We start from the raw sequence: 11,649 nt of genomic DNA, 5'->3' as shown, positions 1-11,649 counted from the left end.
CGCCTATTATATATTATTTTAATTATATCATTAATTCAGCACTTGTATTATATAAAATAAATATCAAAAATCTTAAATAAGTATTCAATATAAGTTATATATATAAAAGCTAATACTGAATAACAACAAAGCTCTTCTATTGCAATGGTAAAGGCGCAGGTTTGGTATCCTCAGATTAAGGGTTCGAATCCCGCTGGGAGGAATCAGAAGCGCCTTGAGGCGTATCCTCTCCTATCTACACGTATCCAGCCGTATCTAGACGTGTCAACGGAGTATCGGCGACCGTATCGACCAAGTAAGAATACGTCACGTCAGCCAATACGCCAGCTGGCGTATCGGATACGTATCGTGGTCATATCGGACGCGTATCAGTATTTGATACAAATACAGTGCCTAAACTGAAGTATCGGAGTAACATAGGAAACCACATATTCAATATGGATCTGCACTTCTGCAGATTGTAGTTTAAAACTACGGTACTAACTTTGATCTTTATATTCAGAAAAAAATAATTATTCCAATTCATTTGAACCATTTGAGTGGTCCCATCAAAAGAATCGGTTTTAAAACTGGAGCACTAACCATTTGGGACCACCCATGAAACCATTTCCTTTTTCCAATTTTGGAAAAGAAAGAAAAAACAAAGTTGATACTGCAGTTTCCTAGATGGGGTTGTCTTTTGAAATTTCAATCCCTCCCCGCTGGTACCATACTTTTAAAATTGATGTTCTGGAAGAAAATAAAATAATTTAGAAAAATAAATTAAATTAGTTTCTTTTAGAGAAATGTTCTGGTTCTCCAAGTCATTATATCCGAGTATGTCTCTCAACTAGTTTAATAGAAAAAACATTTCAATTTTATCTAACTTCTATGTTCAGCGCACATATTCAAGTTTTAAAGTTTTGTTTATAACATTTTACAATGCTACTTCAAAGAATTTAAATCTCTATCTGCAAGCATTAAAATTTTTAATTTGTGTAGTTTTAACTCATAATTACTTGTCTTTAAACCAAAAAATGAAATATTCTTTTTACCCACTATATTTTTTATTTTTCTCTGATCATTCTTATTCATTTTTCCAACGATCCATAATGAATTTTATGAATCTAAAAATACGAACGTTTGATATTCGATTTTATCTTTCAAATAAAATCTATGAAGAAATACTTTTTAGTTATTTTTAAGTCATTGGTTTTTTTTAAGTAAAGCTAATGAGCACTTTAAATTTTCAAGGATTTGTACATGAGGTTTGTACATAAAGTGTTATTGTTGAGGTTTAAATTCTTTGTACATGAGGTTTGTACGCTTTATTCTAGATATTTGAAATGTTATTAACGAGGTTTATATGCTTTGTACATGAGTTTTATACGAAAGATTTGAAGGCTTGTAAACAGAGGTTTAAATGGTTTTGAAGCAAATAAAAAAACTGAAAGTCATAAAGATTTAAAGTAGTAAAAAAAATGACAACACAAATATAACTCGAAAGTTATTTTTCATGTATCTCATTTGAAATAGAAAATCGAGTAAAAATGTTCGTATTTTTAGATTCGTAAAATTCATCACGGATCGTTGAGAAAAAAAGACATGAATGATTAGAGGAAAAAAAAATGGGTGAAAAAAATATTTTCTTTTTTAGCTTGAAGAAAGAAATAGTTAGAAGTTAGAACTAGTCAGATTTAGAAGTTTAAATGTTTGTAGATAAAGGTTTATAAGTTTTTAATAAGAAATAATTCCTAACAATATCTGTCTCCAACAACAACAACAACAATTTTAACTTTTTTGACTAAAGATGTTATGGATTATTTTTTCCTGTTATATTAGGATATGAAAAATCAAGAAATCTATAACTTTTAGTGGATTATAATATATAGCTAATAGAGAATTAATTTAAATTTCTTGTTAATGGAAGGAGTGCCTAATTAAACATCGGTATAAAGGAGCTTAAATGTTTTCTTTGAAGTCTAAACTTATCATTTTGGTCATGGTTTTGAATATTTATTAGTTAAAAATTAAATCTTGCCATGAACTCTGAATAATTCAAATTTTATTTAATTTTCAGATGTAAAATTTGATCTAATTTAACCTATTTAATTTTTATCAACACATCATTAGTGTTGCTTAATTTTTTAATCATATTATTCATCTTGACACCTTGGTAAAACTTAATGTCTTGAATATTTCTTGCACATCTTGACATCCTTTTTGATTATTTTAAATAGAAATTTGAATAGTTTCTTAATTTTTATTCAATGTTAATAAAGTATCTCTATTTGAAAGTTGTGAAAAAGTATTGAACTCTCTACTTTTGAATAACTAATAAGTTTCGAACTTTTTTTTATAACCAACTATGTTATCTTTCCTTTCTCTTCTCACTTCTTTATTTAATATATTAACTGTGAAAGACGATAGATGCAATATTAAAAGTAAAAATAACTAAATCATAAATTTAGTGCAATTTAAGACCGGTTTTTTATACCTTTAAAAGAAAAAAAAATTAAACATGTACCTTATTTTTTGTCATATCTTTATCTTATAAGATAACTGCTAAATTAACTAGAATTAATGGTTTAATCATTCAGCAATTATGTGTTATAATTTTAAAAAAAAAATCAAAATCTCTTTCTCTTCCTCTTCCTCTCTTTACTGAGATGGTTTAGGGCGTGTTCGGTTGCTAAGCGGGAACAGGAATGGATTTGGGTTTGAATCCAATATAAATGGCCAAAATACTATTCACGTGGAAAAAAGAAATTCTTTCTTAGTGAATTTTTTTTTCCCGTGGGCACAATGACATGCCGAACACGTCCTTAAAATTTAAAAGAGTTACTTTATATCTTGAGTTTCTCAAAAGTAGAGACATGGACAAAGCAATAAAAAAAGCACATTTCTAATAGTTTTATTTTGAAAAGAGGTCCCCACCAAGGTTCTAAATAGCGTTTATTGTGTCATAGCGGGAAGCCGAAAAAAAAAAGCTATAGCGAATAGCGTCGTTATAGCGAAAGCTATGCCACATAGCATTTTTTTTATTTTTATAAAAATTATATCATATATTTGTACTAAATATCAACATTATCTAAGTCTCATAGAATAATAAATAACATCAAATTAATTAAAAAATTATAGTATTCATATTGAACCAATACAAAGTCCAAATTGCGACTCAAAATATCCATAGTATTACTAATATCATAAACTATTGATCTTTTTCTATTCAAAATATATTCAGCATCATGACATAATCTATCTTTTTTTTATTTAAATTTCAAAATAACCTAGACATCATGGCATAATTAATTATCTTAATCTATTCAAAATATTCAAACTACCATATAGTAAGTATCATTTTGTTACTTTAAGAAATATCTTAATATATTTAATCTGAGCCTTTATTTAAAGCCCCATATAAATTAAAAAAAAAAAAAAAACAGCTCATGTTGCATAGTGCGCTGTAGCTTCCTTATTTGATCTCATTTAATAATTAATAATTTTTATCAAAATAATAATTAATAATTTAATATAAAGCTTAGTATGTCAATTATAAAAAAAAATCACGGTTAAAATTCAATCTGAGCCTTTATTTAAAGCCCATATAAATTGAAAAGAAAAAAAAACAGCATGTTGCATAGCGGGCGCTATTTGCGCTACACGCTATGCGCTATAGCGGACCGCTATTACCGCTATAGCGTCTGTAGCTCAAATAGCGTGTTTTAATTGTATAGCTTAGCGTTTAGGGTCCAAAAACGCTATAGCGCGCTATTTAGAACACTGGTCCCCACTAATAAAAGTAGAGACATAGATAAAGCAATAAGAGGTCCCCACTAATAATTTTATTTTGAAAAGGAACAAAGAAATATCTTTTATGGTGCTTTTACTTTTATTTAATTGTCCATAAAAGATTATATCTAAATTTCGAACTCATAATCTTTCACATAAAGTTGTATTTTGCCATTAAATCGAATGATAGTTTTTCTAAGACAACTTTTTTGAATCATCTTAATAAATATTGAATAATTAAGAGATTCAGACATTGAAACGAATTGATGAGACTATTGAATTATTTTGTAATTGTGTACCATCGAGATCTATCTACAAATATGGCACAAATTTAATTTAATATTTTTAATGCCATCGATAAAAATAAATTAGAATTTAAGGTTGTTATACCATAAGAGGAAAGCGTCAAAGATAGTAATTAGTAATTTATTGATGAATAATATGTAATTTTGATGAGAAGGTTAAAATGTCTCATTACTTTTATGCTCAAATGATGTACGTCTCACATCTTTATTTTTGTTTTGAAAGTTTAAATAATTGATCTGAATCCTTCAATATAATATTCATATTAAAATATACTTGGAGACTAAATTTTTTTTAGATTGGTACAAAATCTCTTATTTTGAATGGTCCAGGAATAGTTTAAGTTAGGTATATAGTCACTATTTATTAATCAAAATCTTTTTATTATTATTTAAGTCAAGTGTAGTGATTTTGTACATAATAAAATAGTAAAAAGAAATTCATAGTAGGATTTGATATGAAGTTGACTCCAGAATGCATAATTTGAAAAGTAGTTGCTGATTTGACAAGTCCAAGTAATATATATATATATATATATTTTGTCGAAATTTTTAGAACAGCTGTATAACTATTTTGAGGTAGAGAGGGGGAAAAGTATCTTCTTAGGTACTGCAAAAGGGGAAAGGTGTAGGTCCGATGCCCATCAGACCTCGTTTGGTTTTAATGGACTCTACTGTCTAATTTGCTTCAGGATTGGTGTGCACGAATATTAAAGCAGATGCAAAAGTTCTGGTGCGAATCCTAAAGTCAATCTGACGGTGAGTGAACCCGTCGAAACCAAAGTAGGTCCGATGCCCATCGGACCTACTCTGTTTCCCTGCAAAAGATGCACCTCACTTTACGGTTTGAAATTAATTTGAGTAGCCAAAAAAAAAAACTTTACGGTTTGAAATTAATTACTTCGAGATTCGGACTACTATAGAAGGCAATATTACTGGGCTTTAAGATTTGTGTCAATTAAAAAAAAACGGTCCATATCCGCTAATCGTAAAAGATTTCCCTATTACAATAACGGGGTGGATGTGAATTCGAGAGAGGGATAAATGGAAACAAATCTGCAGTTATTACAAAACCCTATCTTAGTTGTTGATTTTTATTGAGATTCGGATACAAATTTTTTTTTTTTTCAGATAGGAATGACAGGGACCTGTGATCCCTTTGAAATAACAACAGATTTATTTCCGGGAGGAATGAAAGAGTTCAAAGTTTTTTAGAGTAACTTAAAATTTAAATTTGAATTTTAAGTTACTTTAAAAAACTTTGAATTTGAATTCAAATATTTCATTATGTTTTTGACACAATATTACGTGTGCTTTAAGATTCGTACAACGTTAAAAGAACAGTTCGGAAATCATTCTAAAAAAATTCTTTGTACGGTACCCTACTAGATACAAATTAAAAAAAACAAAAAATTGGAAGCGTTTGAAGATGTTCATTGAGGCTAAAATAATAAACAAAAAGTGGAACCAATGAATACTGATTACTTGTATTAAACAAAAAGAGATACTAAAATAATAAATAAAAAGTTATGTTCACAATTCAATGACAAAATCTGATATGAAACCGTCATCTATTAGTAAACTAAACAATGCACGATAGTTAAATTATATTTTTAAGGCTCGACATTCATCCGCAATTTTTTTATTTACCATTTAAAAAAAAATAACATAACCTTACTTTTTGAAATTTTTTTATTTCTACCAGAACCGCAGTTTGAAACCACATATCCAGTATGAATCTGCAGACTGTAGTTTAAAACTGCGGTGCTATATAACTTTGATATTTATATTCAGAAAAAAAAAACAATTATTTCAATTGATTTGAACCATTTGAGTGGTCCCATCCCAAGAATCGGTTTTAAAACTGTGGTACTAACCATTTGGGTCCACCCTTGAAACCATTTCCTTTTTCCAATTTTGGAAAAGAAAAAACAAAGTTGATACTGCAGTTTCCTAGATGGGGTTGTCTTTTGAAATTTCAATCTCCCCCCTCTGGTACCCTACTTTTAAAATTGATGTTTTGGAAGAAAATAAACTAATTTACAAAAATAAATTAAATTAGTTTCTTTTAGAGAAATGTTCTGGTTCTCCGAGTCATTATATCTGAGCATATCTCTCAACTAGTTTAATAGAAGAAACGTTTCAATTTTATTTAACTTCTATTTTCAGTGCTCATATTCAAGTGTTAAAGTTTTATTTGTAAAATTTTACAATGCTACTCAGAAGCATTTAAATCTCTATCTACAAGCATTAAAGTTTTAAATCTGTATAGTTTTAAACATAAACCATATTTTTTTGTCATAACTTATCTTATAAGATAACGGTTAAATTACCTAGAATCAATGGTTTAATTATTCAGCAATTATGTGTTATAATTTTTTTTAAGAAAAAAAATCAAAATCTCTTCCTCTTCTTCCTCTTCTTCTTCATTTCTATAATTGAGATGGTTTAAAATTTAAAAGAGTTACTTTATATCTCGAGTTTATCAAAAGTAGAGACATGGACAAAGCAATAATAAAAAAACACCTTTCTAATAGTTATATTTTGAAAAGGAGTATGGCTACTATAACATCATTGTCATTTCAATCTATATAACATCAACTCCAAAATCTATCGAATCGACTTCAAACGATGAATTCAAACCGTTCAAATCGATCTACTTCATTAGTTGTGCGTTTACATATAAAATTTATAACCTTTTGTATTTATTTGGTATCAAGTCAAGTGGTCAAATGTGTGAGTTTTTAAGTTAATTTTAATACATTCATTTTTTAATTTTAAAACCACTTGATTTCATACTAAAATAACTCTAAAATATAAAAATTTTGCATGTAAATGCATCACTCATAAAGTAAAAAGGTTCGAACGGTTTGATTTAGTCATTTAAAGTCTATTTAATCAATTTTGAAGTTAGTGTCATGTGACACCGATGTTATACTAGCCGGACTCTTTGAAAAGAGGTCCCCACTAATAAAAGTAAACACATAGGTCCCCACTAATAATTTTATTTTGAAAAGGAACAAAGAAGTATCTTTTCTAGTGCTTTTATTTTTATTTAATTGTTCATAAAATATTATATATAAATTTCAAACTCATAATCTTTCACATAAAGTTGTTTTTTTGCCTTTAAATAAAGGATATTTTTTAATCATCTTAATAAATATTGAATAATTTAGAGATTCAGACATTGAAAAGGCTTGCTGAGACGGTTTAATTATTCTGTAATTGTGTACCAAACTAATCTATCTAAAAATATGGTACAAATCTAATTTGATATTTTTAATACCATCGATAGAAAGAAATTAGAATTTAAGGTTGTAAGAGGAAAGTAATTAGTAATTTATTGATGAATAATATGTAATTTTGATAAGTAGGGTTAAAATGTCTCATTACTTTTATGCTCAAATTCTGTACATCTCACATCTTTATTTTTGTTTTTAAAATTTAAATAATCGATATGAACTGTTCAATATACTTGGATATCAAATTTTATATTTTTTATAATTCTTTACTATTTTATTTTATTAAATAGATACAAAATTTCAGATTTTGAATGGTTCAGAAACAATTTAAGTTAGATATAAAATCACTACTTATTGATGAAAATATTTTTTTAGCGAAGTAAAATGACTTTGAACCAATTTTTTTTATTTATATCCAAAATATAAATCAAATTTCAAAAAATAACCGATTCAGTTCTGTATTTTCAAAAGTATCCAAATTTTTTTTGCCGGAAACTTGATTCTAATACCATAATTTTTTTTTCCGGTTTTGGGAGCTTAGTCCGAAATTTTTTTTTTCCGAATTTGGGACCGGATAAATTTTTTCCGATATTAGAATTGAGGTTCCGGAAATTTTTTTTCTGATTTTAGAGGTTGATTACGGAAAATAAATTTCCGATTTGGATACTTTTGAAAATACGGAACTGAATCGGTTATTTTTTAAAATTTGATTTATATTTTAAATATAAATAAAAAAATCGGTACTTTGGACATAATAAAATAGTAAAAAAAAAATTCATCGTAGGATTTGATATGAAGTCAGGGCTGTCAAAAAAGCTCGCAGCTCGTGACTCGCTCGTGGCTCGCCTCTAGCTCGCTCGGTAGTGGACCGAGCTGTTAACGAGCCAGCTCGGCTCAGGCTTGGGCCAAAATAAACGAGCTGAGCCAGGGGTCAGCTCGGACCGGTCCAGCTCGGCTCGTTAAGCTACAATGAATTTAGGGTTTAGTCCCGTATGATTTTAAGTCCAGTCCCATTTTCAAAGGCGCAATTATGCAAAATTGATGTATTTTCGGTTTGGGGAGAAAGGATATGGCTTTAGTTGCTTGAAGATGTGCCTGCTAGACAATTTCTTAAAGTTTTTGAATGGGATTTTTTATTTTTTTATTTTTGAATTTGTATAATAGCAGTCCAATAAAGCCCAGCAAGCCAGCTGTCAGCTCGCGAGCTAGCTCGGGCTGGCTTGTCACAAGCTGAGCCAGGAATTTTGGCTCGGGTAACCTAGGTCCAGCTCGCTCGGTCCAGATTCAGGCCAAAATAAACGAGCTCAGCTCGAGCCAGCTCGTTTACAGCCCTACAAGTATTGAATGCATCATTGGAAAAGTGGTTGTTGATTTGACAAGTCTTTTTATTTTTTGACATGATGTTGATTTGACAAGTCAAAATGTAGTTTTTCTTTTGTCGAATTATTGGGGATAACTGTATAACTATTTTGAAGTAGAGAGAGGGAGGAGTGGAAATAAATTTGCACATGTTCAAAATCTATTGAATTGATTTCAAACGGTGAATTCATACCGTTCAAACCAATCTACTTTATTAGTTGTGCGTTTACATCAAAATTTATAATTTTTTAAATTTATTTAGTATCAAGTCAAGCGGTCAAATGTGTGAGTTTTTAAGTTAATTTTAATACATTCATTTTTCCAACATTTTTACCGCTTGATTTGATACTAAAATAACTTAAAAATATAAAAATAATTGTATGTAAACGCATCACTCATAAAGTATATTGGTTTGAACGGTTTAGATTAGTCATTTGAAGTCTATTTAATTGATTTTGAAGTTAGTGTCATATGACACCGATGTTATACTAGCCGGACTCTGTTCAAAGGGTTGATAGAATCTTGTTAATACAATTTCAGCTGTTGATTTTTATAGAGACTCGGATACATATACTTTTTTTTTCTTGAGATTCACGTATGAAAAACTTTGAACGTTTCAGATAGAAATAACAGGGTTCTGTGATTCCTCAGAAATAACAACAGATTTATTTCCAAGAAAAGTGAAAGAGTTCAAAGTTTTTTTAAAGTAATTTAAAATTTGAATTCGAATTCGGATATTTTGTTATGTTTTGTAACAAATATTAAAAGTTTTCATAAATTTTTAATTTGAATAAAACTAGTTCAATTTGTCATTTGACGTTTGGAGTTCAAACTTAAAAATTTATGTTATCTCAGCAGATTTGGATCCAAAGAGGGAAAGAGACACATTACTTTACGATTTGAGATTTATTCTCAACCGCTTTGAGATTCAGGCTATTACATGGACAATATTATGTTCGCTTTAAGATTCGTGTAAAGTTAAAAAAACAGTCCGGAAATCATTCTAAAAAAATTCTTTATGCGGTACCCTATTATATACAAATTCAGATAAAAAGTGGAAGCGTTTGAAGATGTTCACTGAGACTAAAATAATAAACAAAAAGTGGGACCAATAAATACTGATTACTTGTATTAAACAAAAAGAAATACAAAAATAATAAATAAAAAGTTATGTTCGTAATTCAATGACAAAATCTGATATGAAACCATCATCTATTAGTAAACTAAACAATGCACGATAGTTAAATTACATTTATGAGGCTCGATTCACCCGAAATTTTTTTATTTACCATCTTAAAAAAATAACCATTTAACCTTATTTCTTGAAAATTTTCATTTCTACCAGAACCGTAGTTTAAAATTGCAATACGAACTTTCTGTATTTATATTAAGACAAAGAAAGATTATTTCAATTAATTTTGAACAACAATTGTTTTTAGGGTAGGGATTCACTTACAACATTTGTAAGTTATTAATTTCTTACAATAATTTAGTTTTGTGATTTTAAACTTTAAATAGTCGATTCAAACCATTCAACATGATATATATATTAAAATGTGCTTGGAGATCAAATTTGACGTTTTTTTTTTACTATTTGTTAAGTATTTTACAAAACTGGTGTTTTTAGATAATTTTGAACCACTGAGAAACAACATTTTTGTAAAATACTTTAATAAATAGTAAAAAAATTCAAAAAAAAAATGTAAAATTTGATCTTCAAGCATAAATAGAGATCATGTTGATTAGTTTGAATTGATAATTTGAACTTTTAAAATTACAAAAATAAATTATTATAAAATATTGCAACTTACAAATAGTGTTAGTGATCTCTTCTCTTTGTTTATTTATTTATTTATTTATTTATTTTAAGATGGTAAATGATCAAATTTTGAGAGACTCACTCTTTGTTTCTTAAAAAAAAAAAAATTTCAAAAATTGAAATTAACTCATCCAAATATTTTTAATTTTGATTCGTGTTATGAGATGTGCTTCTCAATTTTCCTAAAAAAACGATTTGTATTAACATCTTAGACTGATTTCTCTAATGATCCTGATACATTTTTTTTGTGTGTGAAAGGCGCCCATTAAAAACAAAATATTGCAGATAGACCAGGTTACTGGTTAGGGAATCATCTCCTGTAAAAAATAAATTGAGCAAAAATAATCAAATTAAGCAATGATTATTGGGTAACACATGATATGATAACATTAAAAAGCAGGAATCCCCGAAATTTTTTAAAAATAACATTAAAATAAATCAAATTAAAGAGAATAATATCAGTCTTTTGAAAAATTCTAAATATGATATTTTTGCCGAATAATTCAGGGGAATTATATAGGCAATTTTGCTAGATAATCTAACGGAATTGCATTCAATATTAACAAATACAATATGTGGAACACGCGAAATTATGGCCAAAATAAGTTTGCTTGACTGCGGTCAATAAAAATCAATTGCGGAAATGATTCATCTGGTTGGAAGTAGGTGTTAGCTGCTCAACATCTTTGAAGGAGAAATTTGGTCCACACAATTCACATATATTTATATGAGAATTTTGAATAAACCATTGGTCCAATGGACTAACAGATTGTTCTATTACTAATATGTCCATCTATTTTTCAAATCTCATGCATTAAATAGAGGGGCAAGATGGTAACAATAATTTTTTAGATGAGTACATCCATTCTCTCTTTTCCATTTCTCTCATTAAACCGCAACATTTCTAATATTTATAATAAAAAAAAACAAAAGTGACTATTTCTTTTATATTAAAATATTGGATACAATATAAACTCTAATAAATTTTTATATAAAAAAGTCAAAAGTTTACGACTTAGAACTTATTATTTTGCTGAATTATTAAAGGAAATTTGTCCATGCAATTTCGCTAAATAATTTAGTAAAATTGACTATGCATTTGGTTGTATTATTTAATGAAAGCATCATAATTTTTTTTTAGAAACTTGTGTCATTT

This window comes from Carex rostrata, chromosome 2 (genome assembly GCF_964058835.1).
Source record: "Carex rostrata chromosome 2, lpCarRost1.2, whole genome shotgun sequence".
In the NCBI taxonomy this organism is placed as follows: domain Eukaryota; kingdom Viridiplantae; phylum Streptophyta; class Magnoliopsida; order Poales; family Cyperaceae; genus Carex; species Carex rostrata.
The sequence above is the reverse complement of the archived record's forward strand: the minus strand, read 5'-3'. Positions refer to the sequence as shown.